Source organism: Hippopotamus amphibius, chromosome 15 (genome assembly GCF_030028045.1).
Source record: "Hippopotamus amphibius kiboko isolate mHipAmp2 chromosome 15, mHipAmp2.hap2, whole genome shotgun sequence".
Lineage (NCBI taxonomy): Eukaryota > Metazoa > Chordata > Mammalia > Artiodactyla > Hippopotamidae > Hippopotamus > Hippopotamus amphibius.
Window position 1 is genome coordinate 36,777,275 of NC_080200.1, and position 10,626 is coordinate 36,787,900.

General features: G+C 42.6%; 1 pseudogene; it reads right to left on the reverse strand.

Annotated features, from left to right (window-relative positions):
* Nucleotides 1-796: 796 nt before the first annotated feature.
* Nucleotides 797-5,701, reverse strand: LOC130836422 (cyclic AMP-dependent transcription factor ATF-4-like; annotated as a pseudogene).
* Between the last annotated feature and the right edge of the window lie 4,925 nt (nt 5,702-10,626).

Sequence of the window (10,626 nt, forward strand, 5' to 3'; positions counted from 1 at the left end):
TTTCTTAGAGAAACACTTCAGAGGTGCTGTTGAGGACTTCGGTTGTGGGGTCCTGGATAGGCTGGCTGTGAAAATGAAGACATCAGCAAACGATAGATGCTGTCTCAAAATGGCAGAGGGACCCAAGAGCCACACCTTTGCAGAAGCGGGGAAATTTATGTCAAAAGCAACAGCAGTGCCTGTGCTTGAAGAACAGAAGAAGGGGCATGGTGGCCTGGATGGTTTTAGAGACACGTGTATGACACCCCTACAAAAGCCTGACATTGATGTGTGAACAGGAAGATTGGGAGCTAACAAGATTTAAGTAGTGATGCTCTTGTGAACCAAGTTTATTCATTAATTCCACAATTCTGTATTGAGCAGCTACTATCTGCCCAACTGTGTTAAGCACAAGATATTAAAAAAAAAAATAACAAGCCATAGTTCCTGCCTTCAAGGAGCTTACAGTCTAATAGGGAAGAGGAGACACAAATAAGGAAGCTGTCTCAACACACATGTACCTGTGCACACTCATCCAGGTGATTTATTTATTCAATAAGTATCTAATAATAATAAATATTATTTATTCAACAAATACCTAATGAGACTCTATTTTGTGCCAGATACCTCATACCTCATACAATGCTTGTATGTTCTTGTATGTACTTGCAAACTAGTAAGAACAGGACATTCTGGTTACATGTGCACTTTATTTTTATTTATTTATTTATTTTTTTACTTTCACTACAAAATAATTTATTTAACACAGCTTCAGTACTAGCCTCCTATGTACAAGCACACGCACTAACTACCCTACCTAGGGGACCCTTTTCTTCCCCCTTGCCTTGTGGACCTCTTCTATCAGATCTTTCAGTTACTGGATCTCCTTGGCCAAAGAATCTGCCTTCTCTTTCAGAGCTTCATTCTTCTTTTCCAGCTCTTTACATTCACCAGTGAGGGCCTCCTGCTCTGCCCTCTTCTTCTGGTGGTACCTAGTAGCTGCTGTCTTGTTCTGCTCCATCTTCTTCAGCTTCTTATCTAGTTTCTCACCCTTTACTTTTGCTGCTACTATCTTCTCTCCAGGAGGGTCGTAAGGGTTGGGGCGGGCAGAGCCACCGGGGGCACCTGGAGATAGCAGGCTCCTATTTGGAGAGCCCCTGGGGGTAGGCGGGCTATGCTGGGGAGAGCCCAGGTAGGAGTCAGGACTCATACAGATGCCACTATTGTTATCTGAGTGGGCATCTTCCTCCTTTATGCACTGAGGGATCACAGTTATACAAGTGGTGGAGTCTGGCTTCCTATCCTCTTCAGAGATAACCACTTCACCGCATAGCTCTAAACTAAAGGAATGATCTGGAGTGCAGGACAGGGCCCCTAGGGAAGGGGGAAGAGGTTGCAAGAAAGTGAAGGAGACGCCCTGGTCAGTTGTTGGTAAACTTTCTGGAAGATGGCCAATTGGGTTCACTCTCTGGGGGTGGGGGGGGCTCCTTATTAGTCTCCTGGAGAAGGGGGTCAAAGAGATCACACGTGTCATCCAACGTGGCCAAAAGCTCATCTGGCATGGTTTCCAGGTCATCTATACCCAACAGGGCATTAAAGTCAAACTCCTTCAGATCCACTTTCTCCACCATCCAGTCTGTCCCAGAGAAAGCATCCTCCTTGCCGTTGTCTGAGGCACTGATCAACCCATCCACAGCCAGCCATTCGCAGGAGCCCGCCTTAGCCTTGTCTCCGGAGAACCCATGAGGTTTGAAGTGCTCGGCCAACTCCAGGCAGTCATCTAGGAGACCTAGGCTCTCTTCAGCCCCCAAACCCGACTGGTCGAAGGGGGACATGAAGTCCCCCACCAACACCTCGCTGCTCAGGAAGCTCATCTCGGCCACGTTGAGAGGTTTTGGTGGTATCGAGGAATGTGCTTAATTCGAAGGCGTCTTTGTTGGTTACAGCAAGGCTGCTGCTGAATGCTGTGAGAAGCGCCATGGCTTAAGCCGCTGGGGGGTGCCGCTGGGGGGTGCAGAGCCTGGTGCTGCTGCCGCCGCTGCAAAGGCCAATGCTGCCGCAGGCACTGCTGCCTCTAATAGGCCATGGTGGTCGCGGACCCCGCAGGAGCGGAGAATAGAAGGCGCCCGCTCGTACGGAGGAACTACATTTGCAAGCGGGAAAAGAAATGGCCTTGTGCACTTTAAAGGTTAGAGATTTTTCAGTTTTTTCCAGAGGCTACTTTGGTACTGTAGCCCGCAGCCTGCTCCTGCCATCACCATCGGCCAGCTTGTCTCTGGAAGCTGGGAAGGCATGGGACAGGTATCAGGGAGCAGGACCTCCTCAAATCATGATGACACAAGTAAATGAAATGCAGACGGAAAGCTCCTGTAAAGTCTTTTCCGGGTAGAACCAGACTAAGGCATCAGGAGCACCCAGAAACCTACAAAAAATTCATGGGCATTTCTTTGAAGCTGATGCAGTGTGTCAGCTCAGCCTCTGATTTCAGAAGCCCTTCTGGACAGGGCTGCAGGGGCACTTGGGTTCAGTGGTGGAAGGCACGTAGAGGAATGTTTCACTTTCACATTACTTGTTCAGGTGCCCTGTTGGCATTTTTATTTTTATTTATTTATTTATTAAAATGTATTTATTTATTTATTGGCTGCTTTGTGTCTTCATTGCTGCACGTAGGCTTTCTCTAGTTGCAGTGAGCGAGGGCTACTCTTCGTCGTGGTGGGCACGCTTCTCACTGCAGTGGCTTCTCTTGTTGCAGAGCGTCGGCTCTAGGTGCATGGGTTTCAGTAGTTGTGGCTCGTGGGCTCTAGAGCACAGGATCAGTAGTCGTGGCACATAGGCTTAGTTGCTCCACAACATGTGGGATCTTCCTGGACCAGGGATTGAACCTGTGTCCCCAACATTGGCAGGCAGATTCTTAACCGCTGCGCCACCAGGGAAGTCTCCCTGTTGGCCTTTTTTTTTTTTTTAATTTTTTTTGGGGGTACACCAGGTTCAATCATCTGTTTTTATACACATATCCCCGTATTCCCTCCCTTCCTTGACTCCCCCCCCCAAGTCCCCCCCACCCTCCCCGCCCCAGTCCTCTAAGGCATCTTCCATCCTCGAGTTGGACTCCCTTTGTTATACATCAACTTTTTAGAAGGGAGACTGACAGGGAGGATTATGGGTGACAAAGTCTTAAAGCCATAAAGGATTCAGTGGGTTCTGTTTCTTTAGATTATCATTAGGGGAGGATTGGCCTTCTGGAAACAGTAAATGGCACTGAGTAGCAAGAAGGCTGAGGAGCGATCTGTCTGCAAGCAGGGGAAGGAGGACAGTGGTGTGCTTACAGCTTTTGGTTCCTAAATGTTGCTGGGATTATGGGGCCAATGGGCCCCCAGCATTGGGAAATCTTCCTTCTCTCAACATTTTAAGGAACTAGAGGTCTATCTTTGCTCTGTTAAGGGCCACTGAATTTTTTTTATGTGCAATTGATAAACCAATAAGAATTTGTAAAGGGAGTTCTGTACCATGGAGAAAGTGGGATTTGGAGTTCAAAGACAGGTTCTGGTGTCTACTCTGGTTCAAGAGGTTTTGGTCAGGTCCCTAACCCATTTGGATTTCAGTTTCTTCGGTTATAAATTCACCCTACTTACCCCTACAGGGTTACTGTGAGAATCAAATGAGATAACATGTGTGAAAATGTCTTGCAAATACAAATGCTAGTTTATTATTTGGGGTGTCCGGTGTTGCAGGGCACAGAAGATAAATGTAAAATATAGTCAGTTCCATAAAGAATTTACAATTTAGTTGGGAGGATAAGACTTACCACCACGAAAAAGTAAGGCATTCATAGAACTCAATATGGGGAGTATTAGTTAGGGGAGGCCTTATAAAAAAAATTAGGATGCAGGCAACGCTCTAAAATGGGAGTGTTATCAAGGCTCCATGAATTTGCTCAAGTAACTGAGTGTTCATTTTAGTACATATTTTTTCTCTTATTTCTTCTTTTCCTAGACTGTGAGCTCCTCTATAGCAGCCATCTTACACTGTTTATAATTTTTTAACCCCAGCACTTAGCATAGTACCCAACACATGGTAGATGTTCAGTAAACAGAGACTTACTGATGGACTAATAGGATGATGAATGAATGAACTGCATGGAGGAAAAGCCCTGTTTTGAGCAAGGTGCCAGGATCCTGGATCATGCAGCCTTGGCATTCTTTTGAAAGCAAAGTTTAAATTCAGAAACTGAGCACGTGATAAGTATAACAGTTCAATGACTTTCCACAAACGCAACCAGCACCCAGGTCCAGAAACGGACCATCACCAGCCCCCAGAAGTACCCCTTGTGCTCCCTTTTGATCCAAGGATGTTTGGCATCTTGACAGCTAATATCCTACTTTTCTTTTGACCATGTTTGAATTTTATATACATACAATCATATCTTAGTTACTTTTCTGTCTTCTGGCTTCTTTCAAATTGGGTTTGTGAACCTCACCCACATTGCTGCAGGTATGGAAGGGGTGAGTGAGAAAATCTTCCAGAAAGTAGATGAGGGAGGGATGGAGGGGGGGAGAAAGAAGGGGAAAAGGAGGAGAGGAGGGAAACAGGAAGGAAATAGGAAAACAAAGAGTTAAATAATTGAGAAATATAACCTGAAGAAAATGGGCTTATGCGATAGGGAAAGAGGGAGCAGAGGGCTGCTGATTTTATTAATGTATATCTTTTAATAATAATCATACTAATAATGATAATAATACCCTTATAGAGCACATGCTGTATACCAGATGTTTTCTTTGTTAATTTGCTATAATAAATACCACAGATGGGGTGGCTCCAATAGCAGAAATGTATGTTCTCACAGTTGTGAAGGCTGGAAACCCATCAAGGTGTTGGCAGGGTTGGAGTCTCCGAGGGCCTCTCTCCTTGGCTGGTAGATGGCCATCCCCTTCTCGTGTCTTCTCATGGCCTCCCCTTTGTGTGTGTATGTGTGTGTTCTAATCTCCTCTTCTAATAAGGACACCAGTCATACTGGATTAGAACCCACCCATTTGACCTCATTTTACCTTCATCACCTCTTTAAAAACCCTGTCTCTCAACACAGTCACATTCCAAGGTACCGGGGAACAGGACTTAAACCTGTGTGTTTTGGGGGAACACAATTCAGCCCATGTGTGAAGTCTGTCAAAACCCTGTGAAATATGTGCTATCATTATTCCTGTTTTATGGATGAGAAAGAGGAGGCATGAAGCAGTTAAGGAACTTGCCTGTGATCACAGAGCTAGAAAGACACAACCATGGTTTGAACCAGGAGGTCTGTTTCTGGGTCTGTGCTCTTACCCACACAATGATACTGCTCCGCCTATCTGATTTGTAAATCTAAGCATGCTACTTGGATAAAAATAAAAATTAATAAAAATATAAGCAGTGCTGTTTTAAAATTTTACCCAGGACCAATCTTGGGATTAGAAAAATGCTTGCTGATTTTGCATTCTAAGGACAGCAAACCTCTAGCATCATGTCTCATGTCAACTTTTTAAAAAGATTTCCTTGGCTGTGATTTCTTCTTTAGGAGGTGGCTTTGATGTTTTTTTTTTTTTTTTTTTTTTTTTTCCCTTCAATACCTGGAAGTGCTGGGCTCCTTGGATGGTGCTTCTTCAGTGTGTACATCCTAAGTAGATGATGGGAATCTAGTCTTCACATTACCTCCTGTTTGTGGACAATCCTGAAGAGCGGTAACCATAGTTACCTTACAACCCAGTGGCTTTGAAGTGACTTGCTCCAAAGGAAATTTTGAGCTGAAGCCAGAAGATTGCATTTGGGAGAGAATGGAAAAGGAAATGAAAAAAGAGGGAGGGAGTCAAGAAGGTGCAGGAGGTGGGGAGGATGGAAAGTGAGCTGGAGCAAAGTGGAAACGAGGAGCAGAGGTGGAAACCAAGTGGGCTTGCTTCAAGTTGTGGAAAAGTTACCAAGACTCTCTTCACTGATTTCTACTTCTGCTTTAGAGTCTCTGTACTGTGTAACGTCTATTAAGTTTCAATTTTGGATTTCTTATTCTAGTGTCAATTTAGGATTTCTACTAACACGGGCTGGTTGTTGTCTGTACCTCCCATAAGTTTTGCACAGGTAAGATCATGATTATTGCTATATGTTAACTCACTCAGCATGTGATTGGTGCCTTATTTTTCATGCAGGGAACAGGAAAGCAGGTAAAAAGAAAGATTTTCTACCAGCTTTTAGTGACTCTGGGAGTATTCTAACCAAGTCCTTTAAATCTATGACATAAACAATTATAGGAATCAAAGAGGAACAAAGTATTGGCAGGAACTCAAAGGAACAAGCACTGAAGTATAGAACCTCCTAAAATGCCTTAAGACCCTTCGTCTCTTAGCTAACAGCATCTGTTAACATGCAAGGAAATTCAGAGGTCTCGGGGTTATAGCTACAGGTATAGAGGTGCCAGATGGAACTGTCTTAGCAGCTGTGGAAGTCAGGGAACAATTATTACTCCCTGTATTTTGTGGCCTGAAGAGTTCTCAGTGGATGCAGCTAAAATAATCAAAGCCAGATGTTTCTAGGGAGATGTCGCACATGGCCCTGGACTGCTTTGCCTGCCCTCTGCCCTCTTGCCCCCACGTGTGGCCAGTAAGTCTCAGATCCACTTCGTGAATCAAGGTAAATACAGACTTCAGGCATAAACAACTTTATTGCGACATCCCTGGTGCCCTAACTGGAGTGAGCTCATCGGCTTCTGTGACACTTTATTTCAGAAACTGTCATTCATTGGCCACTTGCCATCCATGGACTGGTCTTTGCTACTGATGTCCTCAGACAGCAGCAGTTTCTGAACTGCTCACAACATCCATTATACCCAAAGCTGCTCTGGGCTGTTTCTCTGCCCCCTGTGCTCCCTTTTCCAGAGTTACAGAACAATTCTATAGAGGTTTGTGTACTCTATTTCTAATACTCTTCCTATAGACCTTGATGGTTGTTGTATACCTTCAGGGATTCTGAATAGTCTTGTACATCTAGGTTTTCACAGATGAAAGCTGGCTTGTCAATGAGGTGAAGCTAGCATTGCTCAACTAATATCTCCTTGTTGTTCCTTGTCTTGTTGGCACAGGTAGCCAAAAGTTCCCCTGACCTGAGAAGATTCCTCATTTTAATCCTCCTCCAATTCCACACCAAACAAAACCATCCTGATGGAATTAATCTACTTGACCAGCAAGTAGATTAATTGCTCTGAACTTTAATTGTGTACTATTTTTTCTGACTCATAAACTGCCTAATGATTAAGCGCTAAAGGATGGGGAGCATAACACAGAGAAGATGCGTTCCCAGCAGCATTGTGGGGGTGGGATGAAACTGGCTCATGAGAGCTGATTTTCAATATTCAGGAATCTTGCAAGCCAGTTGTTAAAGCTGGTTGATAGCTTGAAATCAGCTACTGCGGGAATATTTACACCACGGAAATTGGCAAACACTACAAATCAGGGCTCCCCCTCACCCCGCCCCCACCCCAGAGAGACGATTTACCAGCACACTCTCTGAGTCTCAGATATAATGTATGTGTGTGTTTATGAGAGATTGGGTGAAGGAGGGGGGAAGTAAGGGGGATACATGCTCTACCATTCCTAGAGGGAAAAGCTTGTAAATAGGGCTGTCAAAAGTGCAAAAAGTCAGTAAAGCAAAATTTGAAACATAAGTCAGTTCAATTGGTTCTCATAAAGTATAACAATTATACATTTTTTATCAAATAAAAAAATTAATATAAAACACTGCTATAATCCAGTGATCTGTGCTTTCTCAGACATTACAGAGGAAAATGCCTAGTGTCCCTGAAATCAGTTTGCTTACAGTTGAGTCCAGATAAGACAACTATTGTTCAGCTGATAACGTTCTGAAAGCTGAATGGCTGTGGTACAAATCTTCGCAGTGAAGACACTCCCACTTTCTCTTGCCTAGTTTTGGACCCCTTTGAGGTGTAGTTTATTATTCTTTGTTTTTCAAGGGGAAAGAGAAGATTTCCTGACTTCAAAGAAACATGTACCAGATCTAATAATTTTCAGCTCAAAAATGTGTTCTCCCAAGCTTCTCTCCAGGCCCCCGTCCCAGTGGTTTAACGTAAGTGTTGTATTTTAACCCCGCTGCAATTTGAACTTCAGCCTTTCTAGTGTTTTGCCTCATAGTGACGATACCTTTCAATTACATTTCTTCCTGTTTCTTTCAGTCCATGAGCATCTCTAGATATTTTGTACTTATTCTTACAGAGAAATTTTTCTCAGGAACAGACACCAAAAAACGGATTTATTAATTTAAACCATAACCTGATGCAAATCTTTTGCAATTAACAAGTTACTGGATGTTTTGGCAACTAGCTCCCAAAGTACCAAAGAAATCTGTGATATCCTAGGATTTTATAAGCTCCAGGAGCCACTATTGTGTGTCCCAACCACTAATGGACTATTAAGAATAAGAGTAAAAAAGTAAATGTAACACAAAATAAAAATCTCAAGCTACCAGTTCAAATCATGTCCAGGGTATAAAATTCAAAATAAACAAAAAAGGTAAACACTGTAAAGTCAGTCTCCTTCCAAGTCCTAAGTTTGTGCTTTCTCCCCCGACCATTTTTTTGTTTGTTTGATTACCTAAGTTTTTATCTATTTTTCTTTTTTTAAGGCACTAGATCTTGAATTTATTCAGTTATATAATTTTCTGTTATCTAATTTGTTAATTTTTGCTACTAACTATTAACTCTTCCTTTTTTGCTTTCAAGTGTATTTTGTTGTTAAATATTTACTTCACCAATTGGAGTCTTTTTTCTTCATGGGAATAAGGATTCAGGTATATAAATATAGCTTTAGTGTTATTTTTTAGTTTTGTTTACAATGCTATTACTTTCTAGGTATTCTGCAATTTCAGTTTTGATTTTCTTTGATCTACAAACAGGCTTTAAAATAACTTTAAAAAAACTGATCAGGTTCTAATCCTTGGATAGGAATTTCCAGCTTTAATTTGAGAAAGTACTAATAAGTGACGTGTATTCAGTGCTAATCGTGGGCCAGGCACTCTGCTCAATGCTTTTCATGCATTATTTTACTTAAGCTTCGAATCAAGACTTTGAGATAGTTACTATTATATACATTTATTCTTTCCCCAGTATTAAAAATAGAGACTGAGGATTAGAAAAGCTGAAGGGCTTGACCAAGATCACAACCTAGCAAGTGGCAGAGCCAAGACTGAAACCCAGCCATTCTGAGCCCAGACCGAGGTTCTCGGTATTGTTGTAGCATGAAAGTGTCTGTGGTCCTGACTTAGCAGGTACGGAGCTGCTGGCGCCTTAACTGGGGAGATGCAACACCGTTTCTTGGGATGATCACTTGTGCAACGTTTCTTTCAGATGTAAGTCACATTCCAGATCAGTAGGAACAAGGAGTGCTCCTTGAATCATTTCACCCAAATGATTCCCCACTTAGATGTATTAATCACCATAAGCCTGTGATTACATGGTGCTCTGGCCAGTGGTACACAAGGTCATTAACTGACATGGTCTCTGCTGATACCCATTGGTACTGATACCCATTGGTACATTCAGTGCCGTAGTACTCAATTTATGAAAAGCGTATTGACAAGTATTTCATAAGTATCTTTTTCCATGGTGGTTTTCAAGCTTGACTGCACAGTGAGAATCGCCTGGGGAGTTTTTAAAAAACTCAGTGCCTAATCTCATTCCAGACCACTTACATCTGAAAATTCTAGAGGTGGGACCAAGGCCCTAGCTGGTATTTTAAAATTGTGATGCTTTAGATAATGACAGTGTCTATAATTTTGTTTCTGGAAAACAAGTACTATCGTTCAACTGTTTAATTAGTGAGTGTTTATTTTAAAAATAATTTTCTCTCCCCCCCAATGTAAAAGTAGTGTATCTTCATTGTCTAAAAGCTAGAAAATCATAGCAAAAAAGTGTGGACCTCCAAGATCTCAATGAACAAAGTAATGATGACGTGTAGTATACGTATATTCATTCTCTGAAGGTCTTTCTTATGAAGCCAATGTTGATCATATAATTGCATAAGTTTATAATTATTTACTGTGACAAGTGCCAGAGAGGAACATATAGGGAGTTATAGAACATATAGTAGGAGAATTTCTTTCAGTCTGGCGCTCAGAATGATTTTCCCTAAAAAAATTTGAGTTGGGAGCTGGGATATGCAGGATAAGGACAGAATAGGAATGAATGAGGCGAAAGTAGGTAAGACAAGCCCATGAATACAAAGGTAAGAGTATGGCAGAAGGCCACGGGGTCGTGAGGGGCATAGCTCCTATCACTAAGGACCAGGCTGTCTGAAGTGTAGGAGATGGGGCGTCTGTGGAGGAATGCAGGGACCCACTCCTTCAGACACGGCAAAGCACGTTGAAGATTTTGGTCTTAAGTGCATTGGGAAATCACTAAAGGATTTCAAGCAGAGACGTGGAACAATCAGAGTTGTGTTTGGGAAGATCTCTTTGCCTTGTGGAGAATAGATAGGAGTGGGCAGGAGGAAAATGGGGAGACCAAGTAGGATAAAAGTTGATGGATAACAGTAGCTTAGGCTGAGATGAGAAAGGGCAGAGGAGAAGAGAACAGATTAGATATTTAAGAGGGAGAACTGGCAAAATGTGGTGAAA